The sequence below is a fragment of the Nelumbo lutea genome, chromosome 4, assembly GCF_056320005.1.
Source record: "Nelumbo lutea isolate HS-2025 chromosome 4, American lotus-T2T, whole genome shotgun sequence".
Lineage (NCBI taxonomy): Eukaryota > Viridiplantae > Streptophyta > Magnoliopsida > Proteales > Nelumbonaceae > Nelumbo > Nelumbo lutea.
Genome location: NC_142687.1, coordinates 20,549,202 through 20,561,460, shown reverse-complemented (window position 1 = coordinate 20,561,460; position 12,259 = coordinate 20,549,202). Strand labels below are relative to the sequence as shown.

General features: G+C 45.6%; 1 long non-coding RNA gene across 1 annotated transcript; it reads left to right on the top strand.

Moving 5' to 3' along the window:
- The first annotated feature begins 7,126 nt into the window (after positions 1-7,126).
- Positions 7,127-11,877, top strand: LOC148854463 (uncharacterized). Its single transcript, XR_016112294.1, has 2 exons — positions 7,127-7,262; positions 11,397-11,877. It is a non-coding gene; the product is annotated as an uncharacterized LOC148854463 (long non-coding RNA).
- Positions 11,878-12,259: the final 382 nt, after the last annotated feature.

Genomic DNA, 12,259 nt, shown 5'->3' with positions numbered 1-12,259 from the left:
ACTTTATAGGGCCCTTCTCAATTAGGTCCAAGCTTGCCCATGCCGGGTTCGGGCACCATAATCTTACGAAGGACCAGGTCGCCGACTTGGAAGCTTCGTTGCTTTACTCTGCTATTGTAGTAGCGAGCTACCTGCTGCTGGTATGCCGCTATTCGGATGTGCGCGAGGTCCCTTACCTCGTCCAGTAGGTCAAGGTTGGTACATAACTCGTCTCCGTTCGTCCGATTGTCGTATGTTTCTAATCGCAACGTTGGTATTTTGATTTCCGCCGGGATCACTGCTTCAGTGCCGTAGGTGAGGTTGAAGGGGGTTTCTCCCGTGGCTGCTTTTTCGGTAATTTGGTGAGCCCATAAGACACTTGGTAGCTCTTCGGCCCACAATCCCTTAGCTCGATCCAGACGTGCTTTCAGTCCGCGCAAGATGGCTCTGTTCATTACTTCCGTCTGACCGTTTTCCTGCGGGTGCGCGACTGACGTGAAATTTTTCCGAATCCCCATGTTCTGGCACCACTCTTGGAACTTGATATCCTCGAACTGTTTGCCGTTGTCGGAGATTAGTACCCGAGGTAACTCGAACCGACATACTATGTACTTCCAAAAGAAGTTCTGTATGTTTCGAGCCGTAACAGTTGCCAGAGGTTCGACTTCTATCCACTTTGTAAAGTAATCTACTCCAACAACTAAGAATTTTCTTCCGCCTGTTGCTGGTGGGAATGGCCCTAGGAGGTCGATGCCCCATTGTGCAAAGGGCCACGGTCTGGCGAGGTATTTGAGGTCGATTGCAGGTTGATGGTGGATATTAGCGTGCTTCTGACACTTGTCGCATTTTCTGACGAGCTCGACAACTTCTGCCTTCATCGTTGGCCAGTAGTATCCTTGTCGAAGTGCCTTTTGGGCGAGTACTCTGCCCCCCAAGTGTCCGCCGCACAGGCCTTCATGAGTGTCGCGGAGTACGAACTCGGCTTCGGCAGGTCGCAGGCAACGCAAATAGGGGAGCGTGTACGACCGTCGGTATAACCGTTGGTCTATTATGACGTATTTGGCCGCTTGGCGCTGCACCCTCTTGGCCGCATTGCGTTCTGCAGGGAGGGTTCCGTCTATCAAGAAGCTCGCGAGTGGATCGATCCAGCTCGGCTCTGCCTCTAAGACGGGAGCGACCTCCTCTGTCCCCCCGAGAATACTAGGCCGAGGTAAGTCCTCTATGTACATAGTTCTCATATTGTTGTGACTTGTACTGTCTAACCGGGACAGGGCGTCGGCCTCAGTGTTTTCTGACCTCGGGATTTGCCTGATGATGTGTGACCGGAAGTTGAGCAGGGCTTCTTTTACTTTGTCCAAATATGCGATCATGGAGAGATCGCATGCTTCGTACTCGCCGGTAACTTGGTTCACCACGAGCTGAGAATCACTACAAATGACCAAGTGTTTTTCCTTTACCTATCGCGCTAGGTCTAGCCCGGCGATCAGTGCTTTGTACTCTGCCTCGTTGTTGGATGTCGCAAACTCAAAGCCTAGTGCGTATTCTAATTTTGTGTCGCCCGGGCCGCACAAGACTATTCCAGCTCCGCTGCCTTGCCGGTTCGATGAACCATCCACGTGAAGGATCCAGGGCTCCTCATCCCAGTTCGCGCTTCGCCTGACCAGGAGAGATGCCACACTGGCTGCTACTTCACGGGGTTCGAACTCTATGGGCTCAGGAGCTCCGGGTTCACCCGAACTGGGGACCTCGGGCTTGACCTGTGGGGCTTCGTGACTGAATGTGCACTCGGCGATAAAATCTGCCAAAGCTTGGGCCTTGATAGCGGTTCTCGGTTTGTACTGGAGGTCATACTCGCTGAGTTCGATGGACCATTTCGTCAGTCGACCGGAAAGCTCGGGTTTGAGTAAAACTTGTCTAAGAGGTTTGTCAGTTAGGACGATGACGGTGTGAGCCTGGAAGTATGGGCGGAGTTTCTGAGCTGCTATTACTAGGGCGTATGATAGTTTTTCTATCTCCGGGTACCTTGCCTCTACTCCCTGCAAAATTTTACTAACATAATAGATGGGTCATTGGACCCGGTCTGTTTCTTTTATCAGTACCGAACTGACGGACTCGTCGCTCGCCGAGAGGTACAGTTCTAAGACCTCGCCCACCTCGGGCCAGGCTAAGGTTGGCACACTAGCGAGGTAACCTTTTAGTTCGTCGAACGCGAACTGGCAGTCCAGGGTCCACTCGAACCCTTTGCCTTTGATTGCCTTGAAGAAGGGTAGGCAGCGGTCTGCTGACTTAGACAAGAAGCGGCTTAAAGCGGCTATGCGGCCGTTTAGCCTCTAAACCTCTTTTACTTTCTGAGGTGGTTTCATATCTAGAATGGCTTTTACTTTGTCCGGGTTGGCCTCAATACCGCACCAATTGACAATGTAGCCTAGGAACTTGGCCGAGGTGACACCGAAGACACACTTGTTGGGGTTCAACTTCATGCTAAACTGATGCAGGATTTGGAAAACAGAATCTAAGTCTTGTATTAATTCTTGTGAAAACTGAGTCTTGACGACCATGTCGTCTACATAGTACTCTATCTTCGTACCAATCAGGGGCCAAAATAGCCTATTTACAAGTCTTTGGAAAGTCACTCCAGCATTTTTTAATCCGAAGGGCATGACTTTGTAGCAATACAGGCCGAACTCGGTTATGAAGCTGGTTTTTTCCTCATCGGATGGGTCCATCCTAACTTGGTTGTAGCCCGAGTAGGCATCCAGGAAGCTTAGCAACTCGTTTCTCGAGGTCGCGTCCACTAGGCAGTCAATTCTGGGGAGGGGGAAGCAATCTTTCGGGCAAGATCGGTTCGGGTCGGTATAGTCGATGCACATGCGCCACTTGTCGCTTGCCTTTTTTACCAACACCGGGTTGGCCACCCAGCTTGGGTAATGGACTTCCCTTATGAAGTTTGCTGCGAGGAGCTTCTCGACCTCCTTGTCGACCGCTCTCCAGCGTTCTGGGGCTAAGTTGCGTTTCTTCTGTCTAACGGGTTTTACTACAGGGTCAGTATTAAGTTTGTGAGTTATCAGTTTGGGGCTAATGCCGGGCATGTCGGCCGCGGACCAGGCAAAAGTATCTAAATTTTGAAGTAAAAAACGCACCAGTTCGGTTCGTAAGGGATCCTCGATGGAAGCTCCGATGCTTAGTGTGCGAGCTGGGTTCGTAGCCGAAGTCGGGATTGCGACAGTTTCCTCCGTGGGCGAAGCTCGTTCCTCACCTTGCCCCGCAGACCACTCCAACTCGAGGTCGTCGGCCGCCTTGGTTTTTCCCTTCAGGGCGGCAACATAGCACTTGCGGGACTCGAGCTGGTCGCCCCGCGCTACCCCTACACCGAAGTCCGTAGGGAACTTCATGGCCAAATAGTAGGTGGAGACCGCCGCCCGTAGGATATGCGTGATCGGCCACCCTATTATGGCATTGTATGGGGAGGGGGTCGCGACTACCAGGAAATCATGGTTGTGTCTGACCGCACAAGGCCATGTGCCGACTTCCACAGGGACAGTTACTTTTCCGAGGGGTCTGACTTCCTCTCCGCTGAAACCCACCAGGGGAGTGTTCGCGGGCTTCATCTCGCTCCTCTGTAATTGCAACTGGTCAAATGCTGATTTGAAGAGGATGTCTGCTGAGCTGCCCGAATCTACGAGTACGCGCCTAACCTCGAAGTCGTTGATCCTTAGTTTAATGACAAGCGCGTCATCATGGGGGTAGTGGACTCCTCGCGCGTCGTCCTCCGTGAAAAAGATTGGTTCTTCGGCCTTTGGTCTCTTTGGGGGGTTCCGTTCTTCGAGGGCCGCTTCGCGAACTGAAGTCAAGGCTGCTGCCGAGGTACACCCCGCTACCACCAAACCTCCCACTATTACATGGATGGTTCCCCGAACTGGCCTCTCTTCCGGAGGCTGCTTCTGCAACGGTTCGGCATGTCTGTTGCTAGACTCGGGGGTATCCTTTTTGTGATCCCCTTGCCGACCAGCTTTATTGTTATTGTTGTGCTGTACAAAGTTTCTCAAGTATCTGCGACGGATGAGCCCCTCTATCTCATCCCGGAGGTTATTACACTGTTCGGTGCTATGACCATGGTCTCTATGGAAACTACAATACAAATTCTTATTTCTCGCTCGGATTTCCCTTTAGGCGAGGTGGCCACTTAACGTACGGGGCGTCTTTGATCGTCATTAAGATCTCTGTCCGCCTCGTGTTTAACAGCGTGTAGTCCGTCCAAACTGCTAGGGGGGCCCGAAATGACTGGTTCAGCTTTGGCTCCCGGGTCGGGTTTTTTCTATTCACCGGGTTGGAGAGCTCGCCTTCTCTCTTTCTTTTCTCGTTCCCGCCTTCGGTTCGTTGGTTGATTTCTTCCTCTGTCCTCATGAACTTATCCGCGAGTTTGAGGAATTCGGCCACGGTTGCGGGCTGGTTGGCCACCATGTGCCATTTGAATTCTTTGTGCGTCACCCTCTTTTGGCCGCCGCGAGCTGCACTGCAGGGTCTAACAGCGATATCTGCAAGCATGCTTCGTTGAATCGCTTGATGTAGCCCCGAATAGATTCTCCTTCTCTTTGGACTACTCTGAAGATGCTTTCCTCTGTTTTGGGGCACCGTTGGCTGGTGACGAAGTGTGTGGTGAAGACTTGCACGAACTGGGCCCAGCACTTTATCGACCCGGGGGCCAGGTTCCTGCACCAAGTGCGGGCTACCCACTGAGGGTGGTGGTAAAGGCCACGCACATGCACGATTCGCAGGCCCTAGCGAGGTGCATTTGGGACTGAAAGGCGTCAACGTGGTTGTTGGGGTCGAAGGACCCGTCGTACTTGTCCAGAGGTGGGAGCTTGAAGTCTCTAGGTAAGGGGACCGCCAGGAGTTCCGATGCGAGGGGGAAGGAACCGAGAGAACCGGGGCAGCCCCTACCTCGTCCGAGCTCATGTCTTTGCCTTTGAATTCCGACAATGCATGGGTGGTGGTTCAGCGACTTCGCCGACACCTTCGCCGTTGAGCGGGCCTTGTACTAGCGCTGCTGGCCTCCATGTTACCGAGCTCGATGGGCCCGGAATGCTGGTAGTCTGCCGCCAGGGCGCTGAATTGGTTTTCTGTGAGTGGGAGCTCGGGCTTGGAGCGCCGGGGTGCCGACCTCGCGGGCGAGGTTCCCGACCTGCCCGCAGGTTGCGAGGCGGGGATGACATCTTTTTCTCTTCAGCCTGGGGACGAGGCCTGGCTGTTGGGGCGGTTCTAGGGCCGGGAGGCCTTCGCCTGGTGGGGGCATCCATCCTGCGGGGAGGCCTTGACCGGCCTTGGGGCGGGGTGGCGAGGCGGAAGTAGTGGTTGGTTCAGTGGCAGTTGGGGGAACTGTTGTTGATAGTGATACTGGGAGATGTTGTGCAGTACTTGGTGCTGGTGAAGCTGGTGCTGTTGGAACTGTTGCATTTGGGCTTGCATTGCCCGCATGCACTGCATCAGGTCCTCCAACCGGTTTTGGCTAGCTGCCAGGGGGACGGCAGTCGGTTCAGTGAAGGTTGTCTCAATGGGGAGAGGAAAGGGGATGCTTGTGGTAGGAGGGTTTACAGGTGCCACTGCTTGTGGCGCGTTCAAGCTGGGGATCCCATCCGCTGAAAGGGGGATGGTGAACTGTCCAACGCACACTACAGGGACTTGAAGTTGCTCCCCGGTGGCATTTGTCTCCGTGCCACGTCCGGTGTTGCTGGAGGAGGCCATGAGTGTTGGGTTTTTTTTTTGAAGAAAAGGGGTTATCGAAGTTTGGAGGGAGGCTTTTTGAAGCGTGTTCCCACAGACGGCGCCAATTGATGGAGCGCGATCCGGCCGGTCTTAGCTGTCCGCTGCCTTGCTTCCGAACGGGGTAGCATGGAACCTGAAACATAGATGGGGAAGCTCCGGGGGAAACCCGGTGTAGAGGCTCCGAAGCTCAAGTTAGAATCCTTCAAAAGCAAGGTAATACCAGATAGCGCAAAGTTTGCATACCTTTGTTGTCGGGGGGCAAGGGGCTCTTATAGTCACTTCGTGCACTCGTCCCGGGGCCCTTGTCAGGTCAAGTATATTACCCTTGTGCTTGTCAATTCGGTTGTCATTCTTTCTGCTGAGTCAGAACCGTCACTGCCTAACCATCATCTAACTGGAGATGGCGGTGTCAGTGGCGGTGGCAGGTGGTCGTTTAGGGTGCTGCCGCCAAACGTTAGATCCCAAGTCAGTCAGGCGCGGCGCCCTTGGGCACGAACTTCCTTAGTGTCAGGCGTGGTACGACTTGTTTGGTTTTGGTGCCAAGTGATGCGAAGTGCTGAGTGAGGCGGTCTTGAGCTCGGAGGTATCTATAGGGCAGGTCAGTTCGGCGAAGTGTAACCCGAGCTGTTACAAGGTCAGTTCTGCGAAGTGTATCCCGAGCTATTACAAGGTGGGTCAGTTCGGCGAAGTGTATCCCGAGCTGTTACAAAGTTTGACGAAGTATAACCCGAGCTGTTACAAGGTGGGTCAGTTCGGCGAAGTGTATCCCGAGCTGTTACAAGGTGGGTCAGTTTGGCGAAGTGTATCCCGAGCTGTTATAAGGTTGGTCAGTTCGGCAAAGTATAACCCGAGCTGTTACAAGGTCAGTTCGGCGAAGTGTATCCCGAGCTATTACAACTCGCCACCTGGTCAGCTTGGCACCTCACAGGCAACTTGCCACCTGGTTAGCTCGGCACCTCATAGGTAGCTCGGCACTATAGTCAACTCGCTACCTAGCCTGCCCAGCTCAACTCATCTCGGCAGTCAAAGTTGTCCACTTCGGCGTGAGTCATCGACCACTTGGAAGCAGATCGAATGACGAGGTAATTAACACAAAAAATTCACACTCCACCAAAAATTGATTCATCAGTTCTACTTCTGGCTTTTGCAAAGAACCAAGGATCCATTTGGTTGGCAGTAATAGGGGTCCGGAATCGGAATCGGTCCATTCCGATTCCATGCGTTTGATTGGGCGGAATCACAATCCGATTCCCATCTCGGACGGAATGGCAATCCCCATTTTCGGAAATGGGCCATTCCTGACCACCACCCACCCCCCCCTCCCCCGGAATCGGAATTTCATTCCCGCTTTTTCACATAAAAAAACCAAAATGACAAAAAAACCATCAAATCTCTCCCGACCCGATTATTCCAACTTTCAAACCCACACTCCTCTCTCTCTCATTACTTCCTCATTCGGAAGCTGGAGTTCGAAGTTGTGATCTGAAATTCAGAACCGAAACTCCGGCGACTGTGACAAGGTAAATCACCGTTGATTTTTCTCTCATATTTCCTATTCTTCTTCTTCCTCTCCTTCTCTCTCTCACACTTTATTTTTTTCATTACTCCCCAGTTTTTTCACTTTAAACCCGACCAGACCATAGCAAGTTGAGTTTTCATTTCTGAGTTAATGCTAGCCGATTCATGATCCCTTAAATTAGAGGATGAAACAGATTTTGTATTGCAATTTGGCAAGTTGAATTCCTTTTTCTCATTTTTCTACTTTCGAGAGGTAAAATCTCTGAAAATTCCGCTCGTTCTATTTAATAGGCTGAACTATATAGAGCTCAAAAGGTAGTTTCCTCTTCTCTATTCTCCCTTCTCTTTCTCTCCTATCTTCTTCTCTCTTTTTTCTTTCTATTTTCTGCTATTATTCTAATCAAATTATACCATATTTATAGCCATTAGTTGCTTACCTTCTTTGATGAGATGTCCTGATGCCCATGGACCTGAAACATTTGAAGAGTGCCATTAGAAGTTCATCTTTCTCGAAGAAGGAAAAATTATATAAACTGGGATATAGTATATATAATAGGGCTTTGACTGTATTGATTAGAATAGGGATGGCTTATGGGTGCATTCATGCTTAAAATAGAGAGAGCAGATACAAGCATTCCAAAGCTGCTGCTTATGGAGGTATAGAAGCTATGGTTTGTAAAGAAAAATCTAGGCGTTCGATGAAAAAACAGTATCTGGTAGGTGCCATGTTTAAGGATGGCTTCTGCTAAAATTCAAGAAAACATGAGGGTGATTTATGTATATTAATTTTCTTTTCCAACTTTTAGAGCTAAAAATGTGATACTATAATCATGTCATTTTCACTTGCACAGCCTTATGGTTTACTATTCCAATGGTGGATCCTAGTAATCTGTATATACGTAATATGTGGTAAGTTACAGGGTACCAGGTTGAAGTATATTGAATTATGGGGGCACCAAAATCACAACCTCCTCTTAACCTCCTTCGTTAGCTCATAGTTGGGGACTTGTGCTTTTGGTCAATTGTCACATATATTAGAGCACTTATCTTCTTCCAACACTCCAAAGAAGTTAAGTTGTTCTAAAGGCGGACCAAACATCTGGAAGAGGACTAGGGAGATGACACAGAACAGATAGCACTCCACTGGGGATTCTTTTCAAATTTCAACTAACTTGTCTTTCCTTGACACAGGGAAAGAGATTGATTTATGGAGAGAGGGTACTTTTTTTCCTAGAAAAGAAATCTGAGAAATTCCACTAGTTTGTGCCGTAGACATGCAACCTTGAATTAGTCAAATGCTGTTAATCAAGAGTTGAAGTTAGACTTGCAATATTTCTATGAGAATACGAACTTGGATGGATTGATTGTCAACCAATGTAAGAGGTTTGTTTGGATGGTTTTAGTTGTTAGAAGGAAGAAATGAGAAAGTGTCCAAGATGAAGCTTTGTAAGTCAGCATTGACTTTATGGGGTGATTGTCTATATATATTTTTTATCCAGCCAGAAAATTCATCTAAACTTTATGGGGTGATTGTCCAGGATTTAGCAATCTGAATGCCAGATTTCTTTTTTCTTTCTCACCAATAGATAGTTCTTATGTTTATGGAAAACAGCTTATGCATGAATCCAATATTTGTGTAAATTAGCAATTGCTAATACTAATCCTAAAAATTAGATAATCATCACATCCCCACCAGTCTTTGAGAGCAGACTCATAAGAGAAATGAAACATTGTTTGAGAAGTACAAACAGATGGAGGAGGTGATAGAACTCACAAAGATAAGAGTGGTGCATTGGGATTTAGTGACAACAAAATTTAAAGACTTACCTTTTAATAATTGATTAGAGACTGGTAAACAGTGGTGGGTTCCCAAAGAAGTAAACAGGTAAGAATGATGCAACGGAGTCCACCAGGTTGTGGGAAAATCAAGTTTAATTTTGATGGGTGTTGTATCAGAAATCCAGGGCTATTGGGTGTAGGGGGTGTTGTCGGAAATGTTATGCTTAGTTTTCCAGGCCCAGTGGGACAAGGGAAGTCTTTGAGAACAGAATTGATGGCTCTAATACAGGGTTTAAAATTGATGCAACAACAGGGGTTAAGAGATATAATAGAGGAGGGAGACTGTCATGTGTTATTTACTGGATGAAAGGTCAGAAACAAATATCTTGGGAATTTAAGGCTTTGGTAATTAGGATGGTTGTCTCATTAGGGTCCTCCCTGAATGCCTCATTCAATTGGATCCCTAGAAGCGCAAATATGTTAGTAGATTCTTTAGCAAGAGATGGAGTGGGGAGGGGATCTCTGCTGTGGGGTTGCCCTGGACTAGGTTGTAATTTTGCAGAAAAGATTTCTTGGTGGGGGTGTGGGGAATTTGTTTCTGTTATATAAAGTTTACCTGTTTTAATGATGGTTGCTTTGCAATCAGTTTGACTTGATTAATGAAAATCTTCTGTAATTTATCAAAAAAAAAATCACATCCTAACCTGTCCCAACCTATGTTATCCAAACACAGAAGGGACATGCCTGGATACAGTACATATATGAAATTTACACTAAATTTTGAAGTATCCAACATGATATGGCGCCCACGTACATGTATCTGGGTATCATAGGTTCTAACCCGTTTAGGTGGGTTGACAACACCTACCTATTCTCTCATTCTGCTCTAAGGCTGTGTTTTATGTTATAGTAGTGGTAGTAGTTGTGTATTAATAGTTATAGCATTTTTAGCTTTAGTTTATACATTGAAAACTCATTTCTATGCATCTTAACAACAGATTTCCAAATATAAAATTTATCTAGGAGATAGTAGTTGTGTATTACTATCATCCGTCTTATCCCACTTAAGTGGGATTGGAAGCATCAGTAAAATTACTCTATCTTGGTCTATGAAAGGTCATATGGTACCACCATCATCAACAACAACAATTTCATGTTGTAGGCTGAGAGATATTTTGTTGAAGACAGTCAAACCTTCCTAGATATTCATGGGAAATTATCAATATATTCCCAAGATTTTACCATGTTTAGATTGTCTCTATCTTTCTGTCTCTCTTCCATCAGGCCTTAATTGTATCAGTGAAAAGGTGCATAAATTTCATTTCTAGATCTCTAGAAAAATCAAATTACACTTAGACAATAAGGAATATGCAGTAAAGTGAGCACCTTCTCTGAGTTGTATATTATTGTACAATGTTGAAATGAACCTAGAGTAGGACCATGCTTCCAACTTTAAGGAACTCAAGATTACTAAAGTCTGCCCATGGGAAAATAATATCCACTGTGGTTTTCAACTTGGCTTATGTAGCTTGAACAAGTTTGTGCTACATTAATCCTGTTTTGTCATTCCATTCTATCAAGGGCCATATCCATTGACCATTATTAAATTGTCTACCCAAAATAATTTCTCACTACCTCAACCAATGTCCTTTTACGCCTGATCCTGTCTCATCTTGGTTCCAGCCCCTTGCATCAGATTGCTTCTTATTGGTGCAGCAGGCAGTCTTCTATGTATATATCCAAACCATTTCGGTTTATTATCCCTCATTTTATCACCTACTGGACTAGTAATCTGTCTCCTATACTTTCACAAGGTAAAAATCTTACCAATCAAGAAGCAAAAAAAAAAAAAAAAATCTGATCAATCAGGATTTGTGAAACACACTAGAGAGCAATGGAAGCAAATTGAACATTGACTCCATCTTACCTGATTAGGTTATAATGAATAAATTATTAAATACATAAGAAAACTAAGATTTTTATGTTGTTAATTTATAATGCATTTGATGTAGGATAAAATTCACAATGAAATGTAGGCCTAATGTGTACGGACAATATCAATTCAGATCTAAAACAAATCTGTAGAGTAATAATTATTAAATACACAAGCAATGGAAGGTAATTGAACATTGACTCCATCTTACCTGATTAGGTTATAAAGAATAAATTATTAAATACATAAGCAAACTAAGATTTTTATGTTTAGTTGTTATTTTCTTTCTGGTTTTTCATCTGCTTTGAGCCTGTTATCTGTTTCTCTTTATTTTCTTTGTTTTTTTTCCAGAAAAGCAGTGAATTGTGCTTTTTATCCCATGTTTTCTTCAAATTCTTTATATAATTATATCTTGTCTTTTCAGAGTCTCCAAAATACCAAGCCCCATCAGTGAAGGAAGGGAAAGATGGCCAGAAATTGCCTTCCAATCCTGAAGAGGTTGAGGACCTACGATGTGATTCTGCTGCAAATCGACTGATTGCATTCTCTTACAACGAACTAAAGATAATAACAGAGAATTTTAGGCCAGATCATGTGTTGAGTGGAGGAGGATTTGGAACTGTTTATAAAGAATACGTTTCTGAGGATTTAAGTAAGGGGCTTCAGCCCCTTCAAGTAGTAGTCAAGGGTCATGATGGGGATAATAGTTTTCGGGGCCACAGAGAATGGGTGGTACTTTTGTCTTTGGAGATTATTTCTCTTTCAGTTCTGCTAAGAACTTGGCAGGTTTGTAGGCAGAGGTTATATTTCTAGGACAACTCTCTCATCCAAATTTGGTTAAACTCATTGGATACTATTGTAATTTCTGCATTTTCCCTGCAAACTTTTTTATTTTTTTCTATTTATTTGCAAAATTTCTACAATTTTCTGCAATTTCCTACAAAAATTCTGTAACTTCTATAGTTTTATGCAAAATTGTTGTAATTTCTGCATTTTCATGCAATTTTTGCAATTTCTACAAAATTCCTGATATTTTCATGCATTTTTCGAATTTTCTGTAAAATTGTTGTAATTTCTGCATTTTCCTGCAAATTTTCTCTATTTTTTATTTTTCTACAAAATTTCTAGTATTTTCATGCATTTTCTGATTTTTTTTTGTAAACTCGTTGCAATTTCTGCATTTTTCTTGCAAAATTTCTACTCTTTTTTGCAAGTTCTGCAAATTTCATTTATTTTTCATGCATTTTCTGAATTTTCTACAAATTATTGCAAATTTTCATGCATTTT